The following is a 22,085-nucleotide window of genomic DNA, read 5'->3' as shown; positions in this document are numbered from 1 at the left end:
AGAAACGGTGGCGGTCATATGTTTACTTCTAAAGCGGCTTTACTTGGCCTGGCATGTCTAGCACCACTGTGTTAGGCAGACGGCATTCAGACAGGCTGTGCCATCATCATCAACAGTGGTTGCACTTTTTTGAAGCAGTAGCTTCACTGCTACAGGTGCACGGCTGAGATCGCCATGTACGCAACATGACCTTCAAGTCTGCCACAAATAAAATAAACAAACAAATAAACCTCACAATCAGTGGGATTCAAACTCAGGTCCATTGGGCGAGAGCCAGGTGCGCTAACCAGTAAGCTTCAGACCCACGGTGTGACAATTCAATAAAACTGGAGATATACAGGGTGTCCCAGCTAAAAGTAACCAAGCTTGTTAAAAAGAGGATGATCCCTAGCCGAGTGAGACCAACTGAGGGTTGTTGATAGTCGCGTGTCCTAGTCTGCAGTATTTTTTTATTATGCAAACGTGATTAATTAGCAAAGACTAATTAGCTAACTTTTTAATTATTGCTTTCAGGAAGAAATTGTCAATGCAGGAGTTGTAGATCCCATAGAAAAATAATCGTTTGCCTTGTTTGCAGCTAAGTACCACTGATACAACTTCTTTTATCTGACTTAAAAGAAAGCCCGCGAAATACAAAAAGAACCACGTGATAGGGAAGCAGTTACAGCGCTCCCAAACGAGCGATCAAGCAACGACATCCGCTTATGTTTGCAACGCTGTCCCGTACAGCTTTTGGCGACTTGAGGAGGTGGCGAGATATGCACCAGGAACTGCTTATGCGTCATGGAAAGTGAGCGGGTGCTGCTTTTCAAGGAAGTGAAGCGCGGCTCGCATGGAGCGCTTTTTCACGCGTAACCTCGCCTCGAGTGATAGGAATGTGGCCGTGCCGCTAACTTGCACCGTCACGCGCTGAAGAAACGGTCGCCCTAGCGCCGATGCGAGAGTTAATTACGTATATCTCGCAACCATCACAAAACGCCGAACCCCGTTCGGGACAACGTTGCAAAGATAAGCGAATGTCTTTGCTTGGCTGGTCGTCTGGAAGCGCTGAAACTGCTTCCCTATCACGTGGCTCTTTTTGTATTTCGCGGGCTTTCTTTTAAGTCAAATAAAAGAAGCTGTATCAGTGGTACTTGGCTGCAAACACGGCAAACGGTTATTTTTCTAAGGGATCTACAACTCCTGCATTCACACTTTCTTCCTGTAGGCAATAATTAAAAAGTTAGCTAATTAGTCTCTGCTAATTAATCATGTTTGCATAATAAAAAAATACTACAGACTAGGACACGCGACTGGCAACAACCCTCAGTTGGTCTCACTCGGCTAGGGATCATCCTCTTTTTTACAAGCTTCGTTACTTTTAGCTGGGACACCCTGTATATGTGCTTCTCGTATACTAACTGCTAGGTTACACAGCCGCTCATGCAATATCATGGTAATTTGTGATTCGAGCGATTCATGATTGATCAGTGACAGGCGATTTCGAGAGGAGTTTGAAGAGGAATAACAAGAGGAAGACGAAGAATACAAAGAGGAAGATTAGCGCTCCACACGTAGAAAATCTAACACCACGGGTATAGGAAAAAATCAGCTGTGGTTTAGCTTCGGTTAAACCTGGTGAGAAGCAGTAGTTTCACGTAGCTACGTGCGGCAAAGTCCAAAGAAACAACAATCTTTCAACAGGCTGAGAAACTAGAAACAAACAAAGCTTTGCAAAGCGCAGCCACATGAAGCTACCGCTTCTCGCCATGTTTAATCAGAGCTAAACCAAAGCTAATTTTTTCTTCACCTATCCTTGTTTCTTTGTAATTGTGCTGCTAGTGTTAGTGTGGCTTGCGCGATTGATTTTGTCCTTCCGCACCTCATCACATCTTTTGTGACTTCTGGATGCACACAGCAGTGGCAACAAAGAGGACGAGGGCTAGCCTCCGCTGGAACCAACCATTATGTTGGCTGTAGCGGCATTAGACATTCTCAGAAAGTATGTTTGCAACGATCGCAACAGCCACATAGCCCCGTAAATTCTGGAGAAATGAGTAGTCCTCACCGGACGTAAGAAAATGCAGCATACAATGCTGCATGATTTTTTCAAGTGCCAGCACTGCAATAAATGTGTTTAGTTCTTCATTCCTGTCATTTTTAAATTTGTCCTACTTCCTGCCTCTAATGTTTCCTCGCTCTTGCATTTTTTTTTGTAGCAAGAGCTATTGGTCGCAAAGTAGCATTTTCACTGCGGCGGTGGTCACGCCGTGGTCACACCGCTTCTTGCGCCGCTGCCTAGCAACCATTGCCAGATGGAGCCACACCATCTGGTGCAACGTCAGAGGAGGAGGAGAGCCAGAGATAGCAGCAGGCACAGTAAGAGACCTCCCAAGTCTACGTACGCATTCACTGGACACCCAGACATCACGCACAAGGGACCGGACAGGACTGCCCACGAGGCTGCTGGCGCGCAGCTAGAGGAAGACCGTCGGCGTTGCCTTAACGTGAGCCGACCAACTCGGACCACCCTTATTGTTCTCCCATCCCGCTCATAATACCTGACTCTATCATCACACGCCTTTAACAAGAGCAGAGGGGTTTGTCGTGGGACTTTGTCCCAGACATTACTCCATCCATTCCTTCTGGACTTTCTCGCCCGGCCCAAGTTCTCGCTCACAAGGTGCGAGCCGGTGCAGCGTACACCCCGGACACCCCGAGTCGATGGCACCGAACCAGGATCGGCTGCCCCGATTGCCCTGCTGACTCTGTTGATCTGCACCACCTGATCTGGACCTGTCCTGGCACTGCGAGCCTCTGCGCCTGCTACACATCTGCCTACCACATCCAGACATACGATGACTGGACGGCCCCCAGTACCGACGCCAAGCGCAAGCTCAGTGCCCTGCTAGACTTCATGTCAGAGACCGATACCCTCACCTTCACCTAACCAACCCACTTCCCCCTTGGGCCTCAGGTCATCCTTGTGATTAAAGATTTATGAATGAATGAGCAGCGGCCTGTATAAGAGGGCGGTTCGTTGAAGCTGTTGTGGCCAGAGATGGAGAGCGAGTCGGAGAGGCTGAAACAAACCAAGCTTAGCTGTTGGAACGAAACAAGGCAAAGGCGACGAGACCGAGGAAGAACGCGCAAAACGTCTCAATAAGCGACGCCGTGAAGATGCAGCTCGACGAGTTCGCCTAGCCTCTGAAGGTCCATTACCTCTCGCTACGTATGTCTGGCATAGCTGAGCCAAGGCACAGCCAATTTTTTTTAGTCCCGTGAGGAGTACATCAGCAGGGTTATGCTGTATTAAAACTTGTAGAAACATTAATACTATGAGAAACACATCTCAGTGAAGAGTTGATCGGCTGCTACACTAACAGTAGTAAAGCTTTTTGACGGGCTAGTTGGTACATATTCATATTTGAAAGGGTGTGCGCTAAAAAAGACGTACACAGGAAAAAGATAGAGATGTCAGGAAAGAAGCGCAACTTCCAACTTTAATGACGACAAAAGAAGCCAGGCGCACATATATATCCGCTGATAAACAGATATGAGCTGCGTGATGGAGCGTGACCCCATCAACCAAACATAAGACAGCGCAAAAAATGCATATCTAAGTGACATTAAAAGAAACCCAAGAAAGTGAACATATCAAACACCTTCCGAGGTAAGGTAAAAAAGTGGGATTCGTATCGGCTGACAACAATGCATAACAACATGGGAAAACAGAGCTGTATGAAAGATGACACTGAAAAAGAGGATAACACCATAAAAAAGGCTAACAACATGACGAAATTTTTAACAAAGAACAAGTGAAAGATGGAGATAAAAACCGTGTAAAGGGTGGTAAATAAAGGCACATTGGAACATCTAAAAGGGCAATAAAACATAGAGAGGCGAACGGGTTTATAGTCTAGATGTACCCATCCAGAAAGGCAAGTTCATTTCTAGACAGGTTAATGGAAGGCGTGCTAACGCACTTGTCTTTCCTGAGGTGAATAAAAAAGGCCTCGATTACTTCTCTTTCTGTCTTGTCCTGAGCCTTAGCTAGAAACTTGGTTTCATTAAACTTGGGGTAGCAGTTCTGGCAACTGCTGCAGTGTAACGGAATGTTCCTCCAGACCTGTTCTTCATGGTGACGTTGTGCCTGCGGGCGCGCTCATTGAAACATTTCCCGGTTTGACCCACATACACTTTGCCGCACGTCAAGGGAATCTCGTACACAACATTGGCAGTGCATTGTGTGTACACGGTTTGATGCTTGATATTACAGGCCTTCTTAACACGCTTCCTGGTCACCATCGGACATAATTTCGCCGGTTTGCACGGAGCCGAAAAAACCAGCCTAACCCCGTGACGAGACGCAACTTTCTTTAAATTGTGTGAAAGACGATGCTGGTAAGGTATAACCTGCACAGGTTTCCGTTCTGTTTGATGTTTAGCATGCTCCGAGGCGGTCAAAGGAGCTGAGATCGGATGCCTCGAAATATTCTTTTCAGGTAAAACGCATAAGCCTGCTTGTCCACTACATGCCATTGTGTCTGAAAGGGATACGTGGCAAAAAGTTGTGGGTGACTTCCTTCGGTGCCAACTGGACAGAATAGCTGGCGCTGACCCTTACGGCGTTCGAAGCTCAAAGGAAGTGGTGCAGGTACTGGAGGGAGGCAAGGTATCGGCCACAACTGGTTTTTCAATTGACGTTGAGGACTTATTTTACTCTGTGCCTCACGACGGGTTGTTGGATGCTGTTCGTGAACATTTGGAAGAATTTGGCGAAGTCAGGTTTCAAAATTCTGCCGGTGTCACAACTGAAAAATTTCTGGACCTACTATTGTTTTATTTGGATTCCACTGTTATTTGCTTCCAGGATGAGTTTTACTTGCAAAAAGCCGGAATTTGTATAGGTTCCTCAGTCGCACCGGTCTTATGCGAAATTTTTCTGGCGTCATTTGACCGGCGCCTTGAAGCTAGCTTGAAGGACACAGGGGTAACACGTATTTTCAGATACGTCGACGATTATCTTGTCCTTCTTAACGCACCTTCATACTGTGCTGCTGATACACTTGTAGTCCAAATTCTCACTACCTTCTGTTCTTCATCGAGGGGTCTAAAATTCACGCATGAACGAGCAGATCATGATCGACTCCAGTTTCTTGACTTACAGCTTATTTTTACAAATGATCATGTGTGTTGGTCTTATCAGCCGCGCTCAAAGAAGTCACTTTTGCCCTATGATAGTGCCCACTCCAAGCTGGTAAAGCTTGGCATAGTATCTCTTTGCATGAAATCTGCATTAGAAAAATCCTGCGGCCACAAGATAGGTGAAAGTTTCCAGTGCCAGATCGACCGAATTTCTGCTGCAGGTTACCCTGCAAATCTGGTCACCAACATGTCTTAAAACCTTTTGCAAAAAATTAAAAACTCGGAGCATGCTAAACATCAAACAGAATGGAAACCTGTGCAGGTTATACCTTACCTGCATGGTCTTTCACACAATTTAAAGAAAGTTGCGTCTCGTCACGGGGTTAGGCTTGTTTTTTCGGCTCCTTGCAAACTGGCGAAATTATGTCCGATGGTGACCAGGAAGCGTGTTAAGAAGGCCTGTAATATCAAGCATCCAACCGTGTACACACAATGCACTGCCAATGTTGTGTACGAGATTCCCTTGACGTGCGGCGAAGTGTATGTGGGTCAAACCGGGAAATGGTTCAATGAGCGCGCCCGCAGGCACAATGTCACCATGAAGAACAGGTCTGGAGGTAACCTTCCGTTACACTGCAGCAGTTGCCAGAACTGCTACCCCAAGTTTAGTGAAACCAAGTTTCTAGCTAAGGCTCAGGACAAGACAGAAAGAGAAGTAATCAAGGCCTTTTTTATTCACCTCAGGAAAGACAAGTGCGTTAGCACGCCTTCCATTAACCTGTCTAGAAATGAACTTGCCTTTCTGGATGGGTACATCTAGACTATTAACCCGTTCGCCTCTCTATGTTTTAGTGTCCTTTTAGATGTTACAATGTGCCTTTATTTACCACCCTTTACACGGTTTTTATCTCCATCTTTCACTTGTTCTTTGTTAAAAATTTCGTCATGTTGTTAGCCTTTTTTATGGTGTTATCCTCTTTTTCAGTGTCATCTTTCACACAGCTCTGTTTTCCCATGTTGTTATGCATTGTTGTCAGCCGATACGAATCCCACTTTTTTACCTTACCTCGGCAGGTGTTTGATATGTTCACTTTCTTGGGTTTCTTTTAATGTCACTTAGATATGCATTTTTTTTTCGGTGTATTATGTTTGGTTGATGGGGTCACGCTCCATCACGCAGCTCATATCTGTTTATCAGCGGATATATATGTGCGCCTGGCTTCTTTTGTCGTCATTAAAGTTCGAAGTTGCGCTTCTTTCCTGTCGTCTCTATCTTTTTCCTGTGTACGTCTTTTTTAGCGCACACCCTTTCAAACTACACTAACACTGATGGCTAAAAAGATAAGTGGTGAAATAATGAGGGCTAAGTGACAAGTGACAACCGTGGCCGCAGAGGCTCAGTGGTTATGACGCTTGGCTGCTGACCCAAATGATGAGAGTTCGATCTAGCTGCGGCAATGGAATTTCGATGGAGGCGGAATGCTAGAGGCCCGTGTACTGTGCGATGTCAGTGCACGTTAAAGAACCTCAGCTGGTCGAAATTTCCGGAGCCCTCCACTACCACGTCCCTCATAGCCCGAGTCGCTTTGGGACGTTGAACGCCCATAAACGAGCCTTAAAGACACAGCAGAACACTGCGGAGCGAGAGCAGTTCAGAAAAATCGCATATCCTGCCAAAAATGAAAGGGGCAGTACAGCAAGCCTCATAGGCAATGCAAAAAGAAAAAAAAAGACGTCAGGTTCAATTAACTGCGCATCTGCTGAAGGACAGCAGGAACACTGTGCCAGAAAACTTTTCAACCTGTACACGGTACAACGCCTAACAACTTTGAATGTACCAGACGACCAGAATAATGCTAATATATTTTGTTAATTCACAAGAAAGGGGATGTCAATCAATTAAAAAGCTTTTAATTATTAGATAACTATGGGAAAGAAACATGAAGCTTAATGAAAAGGCTTGAAATGCAACTGAAGGAAGGACGGCAAGCTATCGAAAGGTATAGATGTAATCACACAGTAGAGTAGGAGAGCGACACAAAGTAGAGATAAAAAGTACAGAAAGAAATGGGGCCTGGGAAGGGTATGTAACCAATTTCAAGAAAGGTCAATGTAGCACATACAGTCAAAGTTAGGGGCACAGCAGAGATGGTGGAAGGATGAGAGTAGAAGTTTCAGGGGATAAGGCGCCCTCAAGTGGCACAGGACAGGGTTAACAGGCGCTCATTGGACAAATCCTTTGTTTGCAGCGAACATTTTCTCAGGCCGATTTGATTATGAAAAATAAAAAATGGCATGCATCACAAGAAGGTTCGCTCACCAAACTCGTCTGGCCCACTGCCACTCGCCCCATCTATGGATGTCATTGCTGGGGCCAGTTCTGTGAATTAGGTATAGTTAGAGTTCATGTCCTTACACCAAAATGCACATCAAAGGTACCGTAAAAACCCGCGTATAATACGAGGTTTTTTTCCCATAATTAGCGTCCTAAATTTCCGCCTCGTACTATTTGCGGATCCGAACAAAAATTTTCGAAGTTGCTCGATGTTTTGGTTTCGTTTTTGCGGCGTGGCTATGGCTTCGCTTCGCTATTGGCGCGTGGCTACGGCTTGGCTTCGTTACTCTCGACAAACGACGTCACGACGTCGTTTCTTTGTTGATCCGTTGGGTGCGCCGGGGGGTCGCGGTGTGCCGTGCGCCTGTTGACAACGCACGTGCTAGCATGTAAGGCACGCTTCGTGAAGTGGATATTGTTTTAGAGAGCACGATGTCACGGTCTCGAAAACAGTACTCGGCTACTTTCAAGCGATTTTGGCTGCGGAGAACATCGGCAACGGTGCGGCCGGGAGGCAGTTTGGTGTCGTCGAAGGAAGCATTCGTGGATGGCCACAACAGAAAAAAGCCCTTTTCGCGTGCAGCGGAATGCGACAAAGCTTTCGCGGCCGTTTGATGGTTGTGTAAACAAACCGTTCAAGGACGCAGTCAGGCGGTGCTACGCAGAGTGGATGCGCTCAGGTGAGCCTGCAGTGACGCCAACCGGGCGGCTGAAGCGGGCTTAAGAAGTGCGGCATCTCGAACGCCCTCGATGGCACGGAAGATGAGTACATTTGGGATGATTTGTCGGACAAAGAAATGTTCGAAGAAGGCACTACTGAAGAACAAAGTAATTGAAGCGAAGTGCGGGATGCGATTTGAATAAATGTCTTCTATGAGCTTCTGTTACTCGTATTATATGCGGGTGAAACTTTTTTTCCCATTTCGCGTCTCTAAATCTTAGCCCCGTATTATATTCGGGTTCGTATTATACGCGGGTTTTTATGGTATATTCACACAACGGATGAGGTCGCAAAAAGATCTCTAGCATCACCTCAAGTAAAGGCAGTGTCCGCATGCTGAAAGCATTCACACATGAGATGAAAACAGCAGATCTTGTCCTAATAGAAAAAACCGCCCTCCTCTTTCCATCTGCAGACACCAATTGGTTGGCGTCAATTCGTGACGTCAAGCCGCATAATGCACAGTTCACCCTCAAGATTTGCAATTCAGTCCACCGTGTGAATTCACCTTAAGATGACTTCCAAGAGCACTTACTTTAAGCTCTAAGATATACATGCATGGTGACACCTACAACATGCAATTTGATGAAGCAGCTTAGCTAAGAAAAAAGGGATGAGCAGCACACATGTGAGCTACTCAGGAACAAGAACCAGAGCTAATGTTTTAAACAGTTACTAGGCACATTACCATAGCATGAAAATGCACACACACACCTCTCAACTGGCATGTTAGAAATACAAAACACTTCAGTAAACTATCTACGCAACAATAGCACACCTTGCAAACATACACCACCTGGACTTTGTGTTTCCCAAATATAAGACATTCATTTTGTGCACAAAATTGCAACAAATAAACAAAGTAGCAGTGCCACCTAATTGGCCATTTAGAAACAAGGAGCAGAGGTATTATGAACTGCAGAGTTAGTTGTTGGCCTGGTTAGCCTCACTGATTTAAGTTCATAGTCTTCCAGCCCTACGGAACACACACACATACATGAGCCGCCACGGCAGTTCAGTGGTTATGGTGCTCGGCTGCTGGCCTGTTAAGACACGGGTTCTATCCTGGCCGCGGTGGTTGCATTTCGATGGAGGCAAAATGCTACAGGCCCGTAAATGCAAACTGCATGCAGGAGATCTAAACAATGAGGACAGGTTCCAAACTTGTCAAGCACTGCAGTGATTGCACAGAGATTTTCAAGTGTGAAGATCCTTAGCAGAAGCAAGCCACTTGTGAAGAGACAGAGACGCATCATATTAAAAAAGCTGGTTCACAATGTGCGAGCAATACTTCAGTTGTATCATATAACACAGAAATGATGTTTCTTTCATAGTTTTATGATAAAGGTGTGATAAGTTTGTTTTTTTCCTGCTCCGCTGGTCTGAAGGCATTTAAGCAGTGTATGCGCCGTTAAATAACCAGTCGTCAGTGAGTGCTGTGTTTTATCCTTCTTCCCAACTTCAGTAAAACGGCAAGTTACATACTTGAAGAAAACACAGGTGCTGACTAGCAACTGAAGGTTTATTGAAAAGGAACACATAAAATATACTCTCTTCACAACCAAGAGCGTGCATGAGCTGCGCGAACAACACTGATAAGCAATCAACTTCAGTCATGGTGGTCAAGATTCAACAGTTCACAGCCATGAACGGCCATCCGTCCTTGTTAATGATTGTGAACTATTGTATCCTGACCCCCATGACTGAAGTTGACAGGTTATAAGTGTTGTTTGCGCATCTCATGCACGCTCTTGGTTGTGAAGAGAGTATATTTTATGCGTTCCTTTTCAATAAACCTTCAGTTGATAGTCAGCACCTGTCTCATCTTCTCTCTTGTCCCTGTTGCTGCGCTGTTTTCTTTAAGTATCCTTCTTCCCTTCTTTGGTCATGCACCGTTGCACTGGAAAACTACAAATTTAAAGTACTGTCAACATTTGCCTGAACAATTTAGCACGTCTAAAATATACTTGTCTTCTGGTAGCCTCCAGCTGCTCACGATGATGGTCTCTTCTAATTCATGATGTGACAAGCGAAGCTGCATCCCTGCAGAAAAAAGAAAGAACCAAAAATTTCCTAATATAAGCATCTTGGTGGGCACACGTCTAATAACAAATCTTTTACAATCCTCAATGAGCACAGACATTGGACAGCTCTGTACAAAGAACTTATGTCCAGTCATTTGGCTCAAACCAAAATAGTGAGAAAAAATCCGCCCTTCCCTGGCAGCGCGAGCATATTTTAACAGCCTGAGCAACAAATTGTTCTGAAAGTGGCTAAAAAATGCATTCATTACATAAAAGACATCGACTATTCATGCCACCTAAAATTCCTCCAAAGCAAGCAAATAATGTACAAACAAAAATTCCCATACCCGCACCTCACAGCAATGGCCAGTGCTGCTGTCTCGCTTGAATCCTGCCTTACAAGCGGACCTACTGGTGTCAGCCATGGGGACGGCCATTCAATTGCTTAAACCCACAAGGGCGTTTGTAGATGAAGGCGTAGCCGGCTGGAGGTGGTTGCACATCACTCCCTTTGTCTTCCCTCAATTGTGCCATGGCAGGTGGCCGACAAAGTAAACTGAGCGAAGAGGGCAGGCCCAGCGTATAGTCTTTTTCAGCCTCACTGCTGTGCACAATTTGAAAGGCATGGTTGCTAACGGCCGATTCTTCGTGGGCTACATAAGCTAGATCACAAACTGATGATGGGTGCAGGGGTCAAGTAGATGCAGCTAGCACAGGAAAGGGCTAATTTGGGGAATATGGGAGAGGCTGTCGCCCTGCTGCGAGTATAGTCCGGCTGATGATGATGAAGGATGATTGAATTCCAATGAATATTTCACTTTTCTTACCCTTGGTGCAAATCGCTGCACAGTCCCATAAATGTTGGTTACAAGAGTATACATCTGATTAAGAATGAGAGGGCAAATACTACACTACTGGCATGATGCAGCCGCGTCAGTGTTAAGTGAAAGAATAAATTCTGGTTGTCGCTGGATCTATGCTATCTTCCAGTAGAATGCATGAGAACTGGTGCAATGCCCTCGCACAAAGTGCAGACGTTAAGGAACATGCACAACTTGTTCTTCCAGAGAACGAAAAATTCCAAAGTAGTGGTAATGACCATCGCTCATCACTGCTGGATCACTATGCCTCTGCGTCTTTAGTAATTTTCTAGAATCCGTGGGTAACTCTGGATGGTATGGCTTCAGCACTTTAAGCAGGGAATGCAGGTGAGAAGCAGGCAATTGGCTATTAATTCCCCACACGCGCAAGTCGTGCTCTAGACATTGAGTAGCGGAACCAGACTCAGGTGTCATCCTATCTTCATAAACCACCAACTCCTCATTGTCAGAAATTCGCGACAACTCTTACGTTGCACTTTCTATGTCGGGGATGCTGCTAGCGGTGCTAAAATCTGACAAGTGAGAACTGCGGCTTTCAACTGCGTCCTCGACCGGCGCTGATAAAGAGGATAAAATAACATTATGCGATGAAAAGGCATCTTGAAACTGTTCTGCTCCTGTTGCGCACAATCTGCTGCCATGACCATTATCAAGACTGAAAACTGCCAAACAGGGTAGCATTTCGTGATGCGTACCCGCAAAAGCCGGCTCTCACCATCGTGGGTACCCTTGACGAAAACAGTTTTCTAGTTCGTCGTGAACAGCCTCTGCTGTTCTTCGGCGTCGTTGCCGAAAGGACACCTCGATTAGCGAACACTTCATTCTCTTCATGATACAACGAATGTAGCACTTTATCAAACTATCACGCAGGGCATGGGTAACATATATACACTACTGGCTTTGTGCCAATCAACACAGGTCACAGCACAACAATGCAAGTCTAGAAATCACTCACCATTGAGGTCATCCTCTGGGCAAGCCTTTGTTGTTTCAGCTGAATTCCAGTGAAACCACAACGAAACACAGCAGCGCGGGCACGACGACCGCCGAAAAACTGTACTAGAAGAACAAAAAACGCGAAAATCTTGCCATGACTGCCGCTGAAACGCGGGTTCTCGGACCAGCGTGCGCCGCAGGATTGGCTCTCGGCGCGGCCGCGAGTAGCCGCGGTTTTGATTTGGATTTGTGATAGTGATCTCCATGACCATTAGACTGCGGGGCGTCAGTGAAACCAGAACTAAATTTCTTCCGCAGTTTTAATTTTGTCTGCCTGTTTAATTAAAAACAAAGTAATTCCACCTGTTTAAAAATATTTCAGATAGAAATATATCTTTCTAGCTTAGTGTCACCATTTGCATACACACCACATGCAAACTTGCAATCGAAGTAAAAGTTAATAAACAAATTAATACTCTCACGGTGAGGGGAAGTGATCTGGTACCGACTTTTCTATTTGGGCTTCAGAAATAGCCAGAGAGGGCAGACAATTAACCTATAGCATGAATGTTATAGCAATGCCATCGTATGTGGTTCAACATTTATTCATCATTTGACAATATTGCTGCAATGTGAAAAGACCACTTCAGAGCAACGTTGTCAGCAAGTTGCTTGGTAACATTGCAGCAACATTATCTAATGTTGAAGAATGTTAGCGCAACATAGTACAACATTGGCAATGTTGTGGCAACGTTGCAGTTACATACTGTGCTACTAGGGATAGCAGCGAGGCTCTATGGTGAGGCAGCTATGACATATAATGTTCACCAGCTGCTGCACCTTTCTAAGGCTACGCGCATGTTTGGCCCATTATGGGGTGTGTCCACGGTTCCTTTTGAAGATGGGATTGGCCGTGCACTGCGGCTTGTGTCAGCAGCCAAGCTGGTGCCTATGCAGGTCGCTGAACGGTGCATAATGCAGCAGTGCTATCGAAGCTCAGAAAGAAATTTGGAGCTCCCAGCTCATTTGGCTTTTGCCAAGAAAAATATTGGCGCTTAGCACACAAACAGCTACCAGACATGTGCTCTAGGTGTGCCACACCCTGTTCCTTCATTTCCCGAGCAGCTAAAAATGATTTTCAATTCACATTTTGGCTGCATTCCTCAGATTTCTAGGTACTTTCGAGCACAAATTGGCAGGATTATTATACACAGTTCTGATTATTTGACTCCAAAAAAGACCAGCTCTTGTTATGTTAAAATGGTAGACGGCTCATATTGTTATGTACTTGGAACTTATGAGATTGCAGGCTGTATATATTTTCACTCCCAAAGGCTTCTTGTTTCACCACTTGTATTTGATGTCCTACATATCATGCAGTGTCATCACCCACCGGCTGATCAGAATAATTGCTTGCACTCCCTTGATTATGTGTCTCTGCAATGTGTTTTCTTTAGTATTAATAATGTTTCAGACTTGTGTGAAGTGCCCACCAGAAGGAAAGAGATTGATCTGGTAGTGATGTATGATGTGCAGTTCATGAAGGTAGTTTCAGTGTATTTTTATTTTTGTATTCCTTTAAGGTAGCTCTTCAGTGTGTTTAACTTTTTTCAAACTTGTGGCCATGAAATTCATTGCAGTTAGCAGCAATTACACCAATCTTCAGATTGTGACGGGAGGTTGCTCCATATTGTCACATTGTCAAAAGTTCGTCGTCAGTTATAAATTCAGCACGGCCACAAGCGGCAGGCATTGTCTTCGACGACCGCCAAGCACGCTTGTTGCTACACCACTGCCGAGTCGTTCAGTTCTTTGTGGGTGTGAAACAGCCCAACAGTGTTTCTTTGGAAGCCGTTTTGCTGTCTACCTGACTGCCAAACTGCAGCCATCGCAACTACGTGACAATATTACACTAATCTCAAAGTTTCTTTTATTCTTGGAACATTTATGCTTCAAAGTATTTAGTGCAAATAATGCAAGAGAGAACACATTGCCATGTATGCTGACAAAGTCTGTTGATGGGATTTATAAGACATAAGTAGAGGCCGGATTTTTAGGCACCAAGAAGGCATGTTTTAGGCGCCAAATATAGGTGGTTAAGGTGTGATTTTAGGCACCTAAAAAGAAAAATAGGCACTATGAACTGCATCAAAATTGCACTTATCAGATCCGAACATCAGCACGCAATATCTGCCATAAAGTAAAAACAGCCGGAATGATTTGAGATCTTAACCATTGTGTGCGAACCTTAGAAGCACTCTTTTTAAAGCTGTCGTGAAGCTTTTCGTACAACACGCATGCTTCAGCAGAGCAAAAGAGATGGTTACAAAGCCTTTTAAAATGCGTTGGCATACCTGGAAACAAACAATTTGCTTGTCGTGCACAATAGTAAAACAAGAGGCCGTGCATTTAGCAAATGATGCAAATGCGAATTTAAAGCATCCGACATGTGTTTAGAGTCATCCTCATAGGAATTAAACTTATCTATTGCAGGCATGCACGGTGCTTTTACATTAATAAATGTGTCGCCATTTGTGTAAACTGCGTTTTATAGTTAGTGGCTCCAAGTGTCGGAAGTCACGCGGACTTAAAATGGTGCTTGCTATTAAAAGGGTCTGGAAACCATAAGTACGAGATGCTAAAAATGTAGCCGCTTAGTGCTGGTGATGCTTTATATGCCGAAAATAATTATATAGTTCAGCACGGGCCTACGTACATCCACTGGGGATTCATAATAAATAAAAACCGTTCATATAGTAATCACTGCTAAAGTCATGAAAGCAGTAGCACACAAGCAACGTCTCCATGTTGGTGGGCTCAAAATTGTGCCTCTTCTCATTGAGAACAAGCTTGTAAGCTGAAAACGAACGCTCCATACCGACAGATGTTACAGGAGTGTGCTTGTAGGAAACCATTACGATTGAAGGGTTGAGATAATAAGACATAGGAGTGACGCCAAAAGAGTGATATTCATACAAGCATCAAACATTGTTTGAGTGCATGAATGTGTTCCGTATGCACGCACGACTGGCACGGCTCTCAGCTGTCCAGTGCGGCCTGCTCCAAGAAAACTGCCGCCAAAGGCTATTTGATTAGGATGACATGGAGATGAGGCACAAGGAATGATCATAAGGCAGATTACCAATATGGCAAATTTTATCCAGTTAAACTTTATCCAGCCAGCTTATGGAACAATTTGCAGTCAACTCGAACCCACTGGGAATTATGTGGACGAAACTTACGTACTTCATGTAGTTTCCAAAATGTAGCACCATCTGGTCAACTACCATTTTAACGGCCAGAGTTTACAAGCTGTAACTACAAAACGGCAGAAGCAGGAAAAAGGTTATTTCGATATTTTTGGCTGATGTGGTTGACATTGTCTACACAGTCGGCGTTGGAGTAGTGTTCACCACACCCAAGTGACGAAGTCATTTAATGTTGCCATGTGTGGGTTCAACTCGAAACCGAAATGGATTCGAAAACAAAGAGAACCTGAAAACAAAACCACAACGTATATCAGGGCCATTTTCTTCAAAATAGGGCATTTTTAGGCACCAACGTTGGAAATCGGCATTTATAGGCGCTGACGCCCAAAATAGGCATTTATAGGCACCATCAAATGTGTATTAAACATGTCGTGAACGCCTAATTCATGCTCATATGTAAAAATGGTGCGCCTATGATGCCTTGAAAAAAATAGGCATTTGCCTAAAATCTGGTCTCTAGACATAAGGATATACCTGGCCTTGCAGCCTGATAGTATGATGCTTTGTCATCCTTGTTTTTTCATGTGTTTAAAATGTTTGCTGCTTTTAAGTGCAAAGAATAATGCACGTTCCTGTCCAACATTTATTACTCCCTCTGCTTTGTTGTTGTGGCCTAGTGTGTGTAATAAATCATGTTTGTAGATCACATCACATCACTTTATTTTCCTTAAAGACCCTTTTCCAGGGTGTTACATAAGGGGTGGGGTTTACTAAATGCAGGAATCAACAGTGCTTGAAAATGATGATGAACATGTTATGGCAGCAATATTATGGGGAAGGCCGTTCCAGTCAGCTGCTGCACGAGAAAAAAATGAGTTGGCAAAAACAGTGGTACGGCCACGTGGACGCAAAACTTGGAAGAGAATGTACGACCGATGCGGTGGGACCTACATTGTGGAAGTGCGCAAATGTATGGTTCTTGTTTTAGTGGTGAATAAAAGAACTTGTGAAACAGGACAAGACTGGCTATGCGACGGCGACTAGAAAGATTAGCTAGACCTGACTACGATTTGAGGGATGATATGCTGACATCGTACTAGTATGAGGAGTGCATGAATCTGATAGCCCTGTTTTGAAAAGATTCGATAGCGTGTGTTAAATATTCTTGATAAGGGCTCCAGATGGGTGATGCGTATTCAAGTTTAGTTCTAATGAATGAGATGTACGCGTGTAGTCTTACGTGCTGTGGGGCTTCCCGTAGGTGATGTTTTAAGAAACCTAGTGTTTTATTAGCAGATGATATCAGGTTAGTCACGTGCAAACGCCAAGATAAATCATTAGAAATGGTGACTCCTAAGTATTTATATGAGTGGACGAGGTCAACTGGGGAATTGCAGACTGTGTATTTGAAAACAAGAGGATTTCGACGGCGGTGAAAGGACATGCACTTGCATTTGTTAGAGTTGAGCATAATAATCCACTGGGAGCACCAGTCTTGCACATGGCGCAGGTCTGCCTGAAGGGATTCTTGGTCAGAATGGTTAGTCACTGAGCGATAAATGACGCAATCATTGGCGAATAAGCGCATGTGACAAGAGACATGCTGGGGTAAATCATTAATGTATATGAGGAATAACAAAGGCCCGAGAACAGAACCCTGTGGGACGCCAGAGGTTACTGGAAGCGGGTTGGAAAGTTGGTTATTAATGACGACGGACTGAGAGCGATGCGTGAGGAAAGCTTTAATCCATGCAATTATGTTCGGATGTATACTTCAACTAGGAGAGTTTAAGAAGCAAGCGTTGATGAGGTACTTTGTCGAATGCCTTAGCGAAATATAAGAAAATGGAGTCAGTTTGCAGGTTAGTATCAAGGTTGGCGTGAATATCATGTAGAAAAATGGCTAGTTGAGTTTCGCAGGAGAACCCTTTGCGAAATCCATGCTGTGATGGATGGAAGAAATTATTTGAATCCAAATATTGCATGATTTGAGAGTAAATGACATGTTCCATGATTTTGCACGGTACACTTGTTAATGAAATGCGTCGATAATTAAGAGGTGAATCAGTACTACCTGATTTGTGGACGGGAACGACCTTCCCCACTTCCCAGTCGTCTGGAATGGTACCTTCGGAGAGTGATTGCGAGAACAATCCTCAAAATCTCAAAGCCTCAAAACTGGCTGCACTTATTTTTGATGCAGCGTTACATGTTCCATGGGTGTGTTCCGGGAACCAAAATTCTGTTACTGCTGTCAATTAAGTTGCCGTATACCCTACAGTGATACGAAGAATTTTTACGCAAATGCCTTTCAAAGAAGGTCCTCCAGCCAGTGGAGCTGGCCAGTTGGTGTGATGTGATGGTTAATCCCCATTCACTTAGTGTGACATACAGGGGGCTGGGAATTAACTGCATAGAGATCATGAATCCAGCGTCAAGGAATATGTTCACTTGACATCGCGGTGCTAGGTGGGCGAGTTTAATGTTTTCAATGATACACATCGCCAGAGAGAGAGAGACTCTTTAATGAAATACAGAGAATTTAGCCGGTGTTTCAATATCGCTGGCATGCTACTCTGCGTAGGGAGGGGAATTTGGGAGATAAAGACTGAAGGAGAGCCGCACATGAGTTGTGCGGCTTCTCATGACAACACAGATGCCTCGAGGGGACTTCAGTGTACTCACTGCACTTGGCTTCAACAGTCAATGCAAGTGCAGGGCGCTTTCCTGCTTGGTGAAAATTATTTAAACAGAAACGTCGCGCCATGGAAAAAAAAAATATTTGCGCTGTCGTTCAGCGCGAGCAATTCGCTGCACGTCTTTGCCGCGCTTATAGCGCTGTGCGCTGCATTCAGTCAACTTAATCCCCGACTGAAAGGTGCGCTGGCGTATGAATTCCTCGTGACTACGAAAATCGGTGCGGGCGCGCGCCCCCGCGTAGAATATGGGCACTGGTTTCGTTGCCCGATCGAGGAAGCTCTGGACGATCGAGCATGCATGCAGCGTCTCCACCTTGCTGAAAGGATGATCGAGGATCGAGGGAAGGCTATGCGTAGTAGAAAAAGTTAATTCCGATTGGCGCAGTTCCTGGCCGGTGTATGCCGCACAGAAACATGCGTACGTGTACAGGCTATCAGATAGGCAGATCTGCCCTGATAGCGGGCGGGTTCACTGCACGCGGTGCGCAGCATATGCATAGCGGAAAGGTCGAACATAATAAGTTTTGAGTATGAAGTATGATCGACGTACGTACCGATACCACATTTGCTCTACTTTTTGCGCGCAACGCGCACAAACGCGTTAAGCTAGAATTAATTGTGCAGCACCTTTTAAAAATTCATTCGCCTCAATTGATGGTTCTCCCAAGATTAAAATTAACTGCGCAACTAACACACATTTTTTTTCACCTGGCCATAGTTTATGCCGTGCGCCTGGAATCGTCTGCGCCGAGGACGAGTGAAGAAAAGTCAGCAAAGCCGAATACCGGCCGGCCGTCTTTGCATGCTTCGCACGAAACGCAGAAGTACTTCAGTTATGCGAACCGCTTGGTTGGTATGGATCAGTTGTCAAGTTCACTACGAGACAACGTTTACCGTCCAATATTGATATATGATATGTGTACAGTTTTGTCGAAAATGAACCAGGATCGAGTGAAGCCGGCCGGATGATCCTTGAAAGCTAAGCATATGATCGAGAGCGCGAGCTCTACAGCGATTCATGGCCTCCGTGCAAAGAATTTTCAGGCACTATCGGAACGGCGCGCAGCTCACATATACTTAATGCGTGCTTGCAAGAATCATGCAATTTGCACGAATATTGTATGTGTTTGAGCATACGTACGTGTGTTTCAGATATGTCCCCGCTAATTTCGTAAGCTGCTTTCTGGCCAAATAAATCTCCACCGGTGAGCGGTTGTGCTGGTACTACAAGGTGTGTGCTACACAAACCGATTAAAACGTACAATTAAGCTTCTTGCCAGTATTATAACTTTCCCGAAGCGATTCGCAGCTATGCCGGTGACGGTCGAAGCTAACGTCGCCCGCAGACAGAGCAGCTGCATGCAGATTTCTGCAGGACCGTCAGAGTCACGCCTGTAAACAGAGCTGCTAATGGAGATGCCTTCAGCACTGTCAGAGTCGTGCCGGTACAAACAGACGTGCTGACGGAGATCCCTTCAGCACCTTCAGAGACGCGCCGGTGAAAACAGAGCTGCTGACGGAGATGCCTTTAGCACCGTCAGACTCACGCCGGTACAAACAGAGGGGCTGACGGAGATGCCTTCAGCACCGTCAGAGCCGCGCCGGTGCAAACAGAGCTGCTAATGGAGATGCCTTCAGCCCCGCCAGAGTCGCGCCATTGCAAACAGAGCATTCATGCAGATTCCCTGAAGACCTTCAGGTGCATGTAGAGGTGACAGACAAGAATCCTGTTGGTTCCCTGAAGGAACTTTGAAGGATTTTTTGACCGGGTAATTTCCCGCTTAAATATTTACTTATGTATGTGCGGATTCGGTCCCACAAACCGTTGCCCTGCTTGTGGAGAAATAGAAACATTGGAGCATTTACTCCTCTTTTGCCAGAGGTTTCCGCCTCAGAGAAGTACGCATCTCGAAATTCCCATTACAAATTTCGGGCTCACTTTGTCGTCCCGCTTCTTCTCTCCTTCGGGGCGAGCGCGAGAGGTTTTGCACTGCATCAAGTTTGCGGATACCTCCACAATTACATAAGCTACCAGCAGATTCCCTTGCTAATTGTATGCAAAATTCCCACATTTAAAAAACCTTTCAGTAATTTTGATGTATTCAATTCTCTGATCTTGTCTCTCGTTTCTTTTCCTCTTTAATTAATCTCTGACTTATTACCAAAGAAGAACCATTAGCTTAGCAACAGTTTACCCTCTTATCTTGCCCCCTCCTCACTGAACCCTGTTCAATCCCCTGTCGTCGGTATGTGCGATGTCATTATGGCAACAACAACAACAACGAAACCTTACCTCAGTCGCATCAGACAGCGGCGCTACAATCGGAGGCGTCTGCGATAGAATTCATGCTTACAAGAGCTCAGAAGACAAGCCACCAACTCAAGTGTGCAGGGCTATGCAAGTTCAGCGATTTCCTTCGCAGGAGTTGTTCGTATTGAGCGCTAGCGTGAACCGTCCAAAGACCTTACAGACTCGTCTAAGGGCCGCGTTCGTTTAAAGGGCCCCTGAAAGGGGCTTTCAAAAAAGTTGTGATATGCATAGGATCTTAAAAGACGCCGCTTCACAAATATCTTCCAGCAAGCATTTTTTAAACCGTTTTGTGGAAGCGAGTTGTAAGCAGTAAGAATTTGAATTTCCGCGTCTTTGCGCCTTTCCGTCGGCTCTCGTCGATTTTCGCACGCTAAAACATCGGCGCTCCTCCGCCGGCGCCACCCCCTCGGCCCCCTAGCTATGATCGCCGGCTGGGTGTGTGTGTGTGGGGGGGGGGGGTCGCAGCTTCTTCATCAGCCGAAGTGGCTCCGGCCATGGTGCTACGGGACGTCTAAAAAAGTTGGCGCGGGGAACCAATGATAAACCCCCGGCTGCAGACGTCACTTGCATGACATGACGTCATATGTCAGGTTTCACGCGAAAGCCGCCACCACTGTTTGCGGCTAGGTCCGAAAGCTGGAATATCTAAAAATGTATCGTAAATTTCCCGCCACCTTTTGAGGTCTCGTTCGCGGCGTGAACGCTCAGTGGACTTTACTCTACATGATGCAAACATTTTATAACTAATCTCGAACGCCCTTTTCAGGGAGCCTTTCAAGGTGCACTGAAGAGGATTCTGAACTTGTCTTTTTGCCGTGGGAACTCGATCTACTCGTTCCCAGCATTCTTAGAAACAGTTACTTATTGCCCTGTGTGGCCGATTTCCCCAATTCAATCGAATTAACGTCCGGCTCCCGCCTTTTTTTTAATTCTGCCTCGTACGGTGGGCGGAGTCGACCAACGCGTGGAGCGCCTTTCACCCAGTCCTGTGGCGGCTTGCCGCTCTGTCATCGGCGGAGTAATACGTAGGAGTCCGTAGTAGCAAATAGTCCGCGCGTATTTTTATTTCTTCGGGCTTATTTTGCGGCTATATTATCTGTGAATGAAACTATTTATTCATGGAAACATAAAAGAAAAAATAAAGCGAAAGCAAAGCCTCCACGGGACTGGGTGAAAGGCGCTCCAAGCGTTGGTCGACTCCGCCCACCGTACAAGGCAGAATTCAAAAAAAAAAGGCGGGAGCCGGACGTTAATTCGATTTAATTGGGGAAATCGGCCACACAGGGCAATAAGTCACTGTTTCTAAGAAAGCTAGGAACGGGTAGATCGAGTTCTCGCGGCAAAAAGACAAGTTCAGAATCCTCTTCAGTGCACCTTTAAGGGCCGTTTCCCTCACGCTGGTAACCGATATTTTGGGAAAACAATGCCGGGAAAGAACAATTTTTTTGGAAGTATATAATGACATTTTCGCAGCTGGTTCCACGAGGAGTCCTGCCCGGCGGCCGCCGCTTATAACAACTGGCACGACAATTCCAACGACGCGTACTTCTGCTGGGACTCTGCCTGCGTCCGGTAACAAATGTAGGCTTCGCCACTGCGCAGCGATGCCCCAAGCGCTGTTGAACTCACCTTAAGTGCAAGGAGTTCGCAACAGCAACGATAAAAACGTTATCAAAACGACAGGATGACGTGCAGGCATCTTAGCGGAACACCTAAATCCTGCCTCGTGCAGACAGCCGGCGCATCGCACGCATAACTCTACTAATTTTTTCCTCGAAACCAACTATGGCTTTTGGCTTTGAATAAAACAACACGGTGAACTAGACTAGTTGCTTCCTCCAA

Source organism: Amblyomma mixtum, chromosome 3, assembly GCF_055824585.1.
Source record: "Amblyomma mixtum isolate Tamu chromosome 3, ASM5582458v1, whole genome shotgun sequence".
In the NCBI taxonomy this organism is placed as follows: Eukaryota; Metazoa; Arthropoda; class Arachnida; order Ixodida; family Ixodidae; genus Amblyomma; species Amblyomma mixtum.
The sequence above is the reverse complement of the archived record's forward strand: the minus strand, read 5'-3'. Positions refer to the sequence as shown.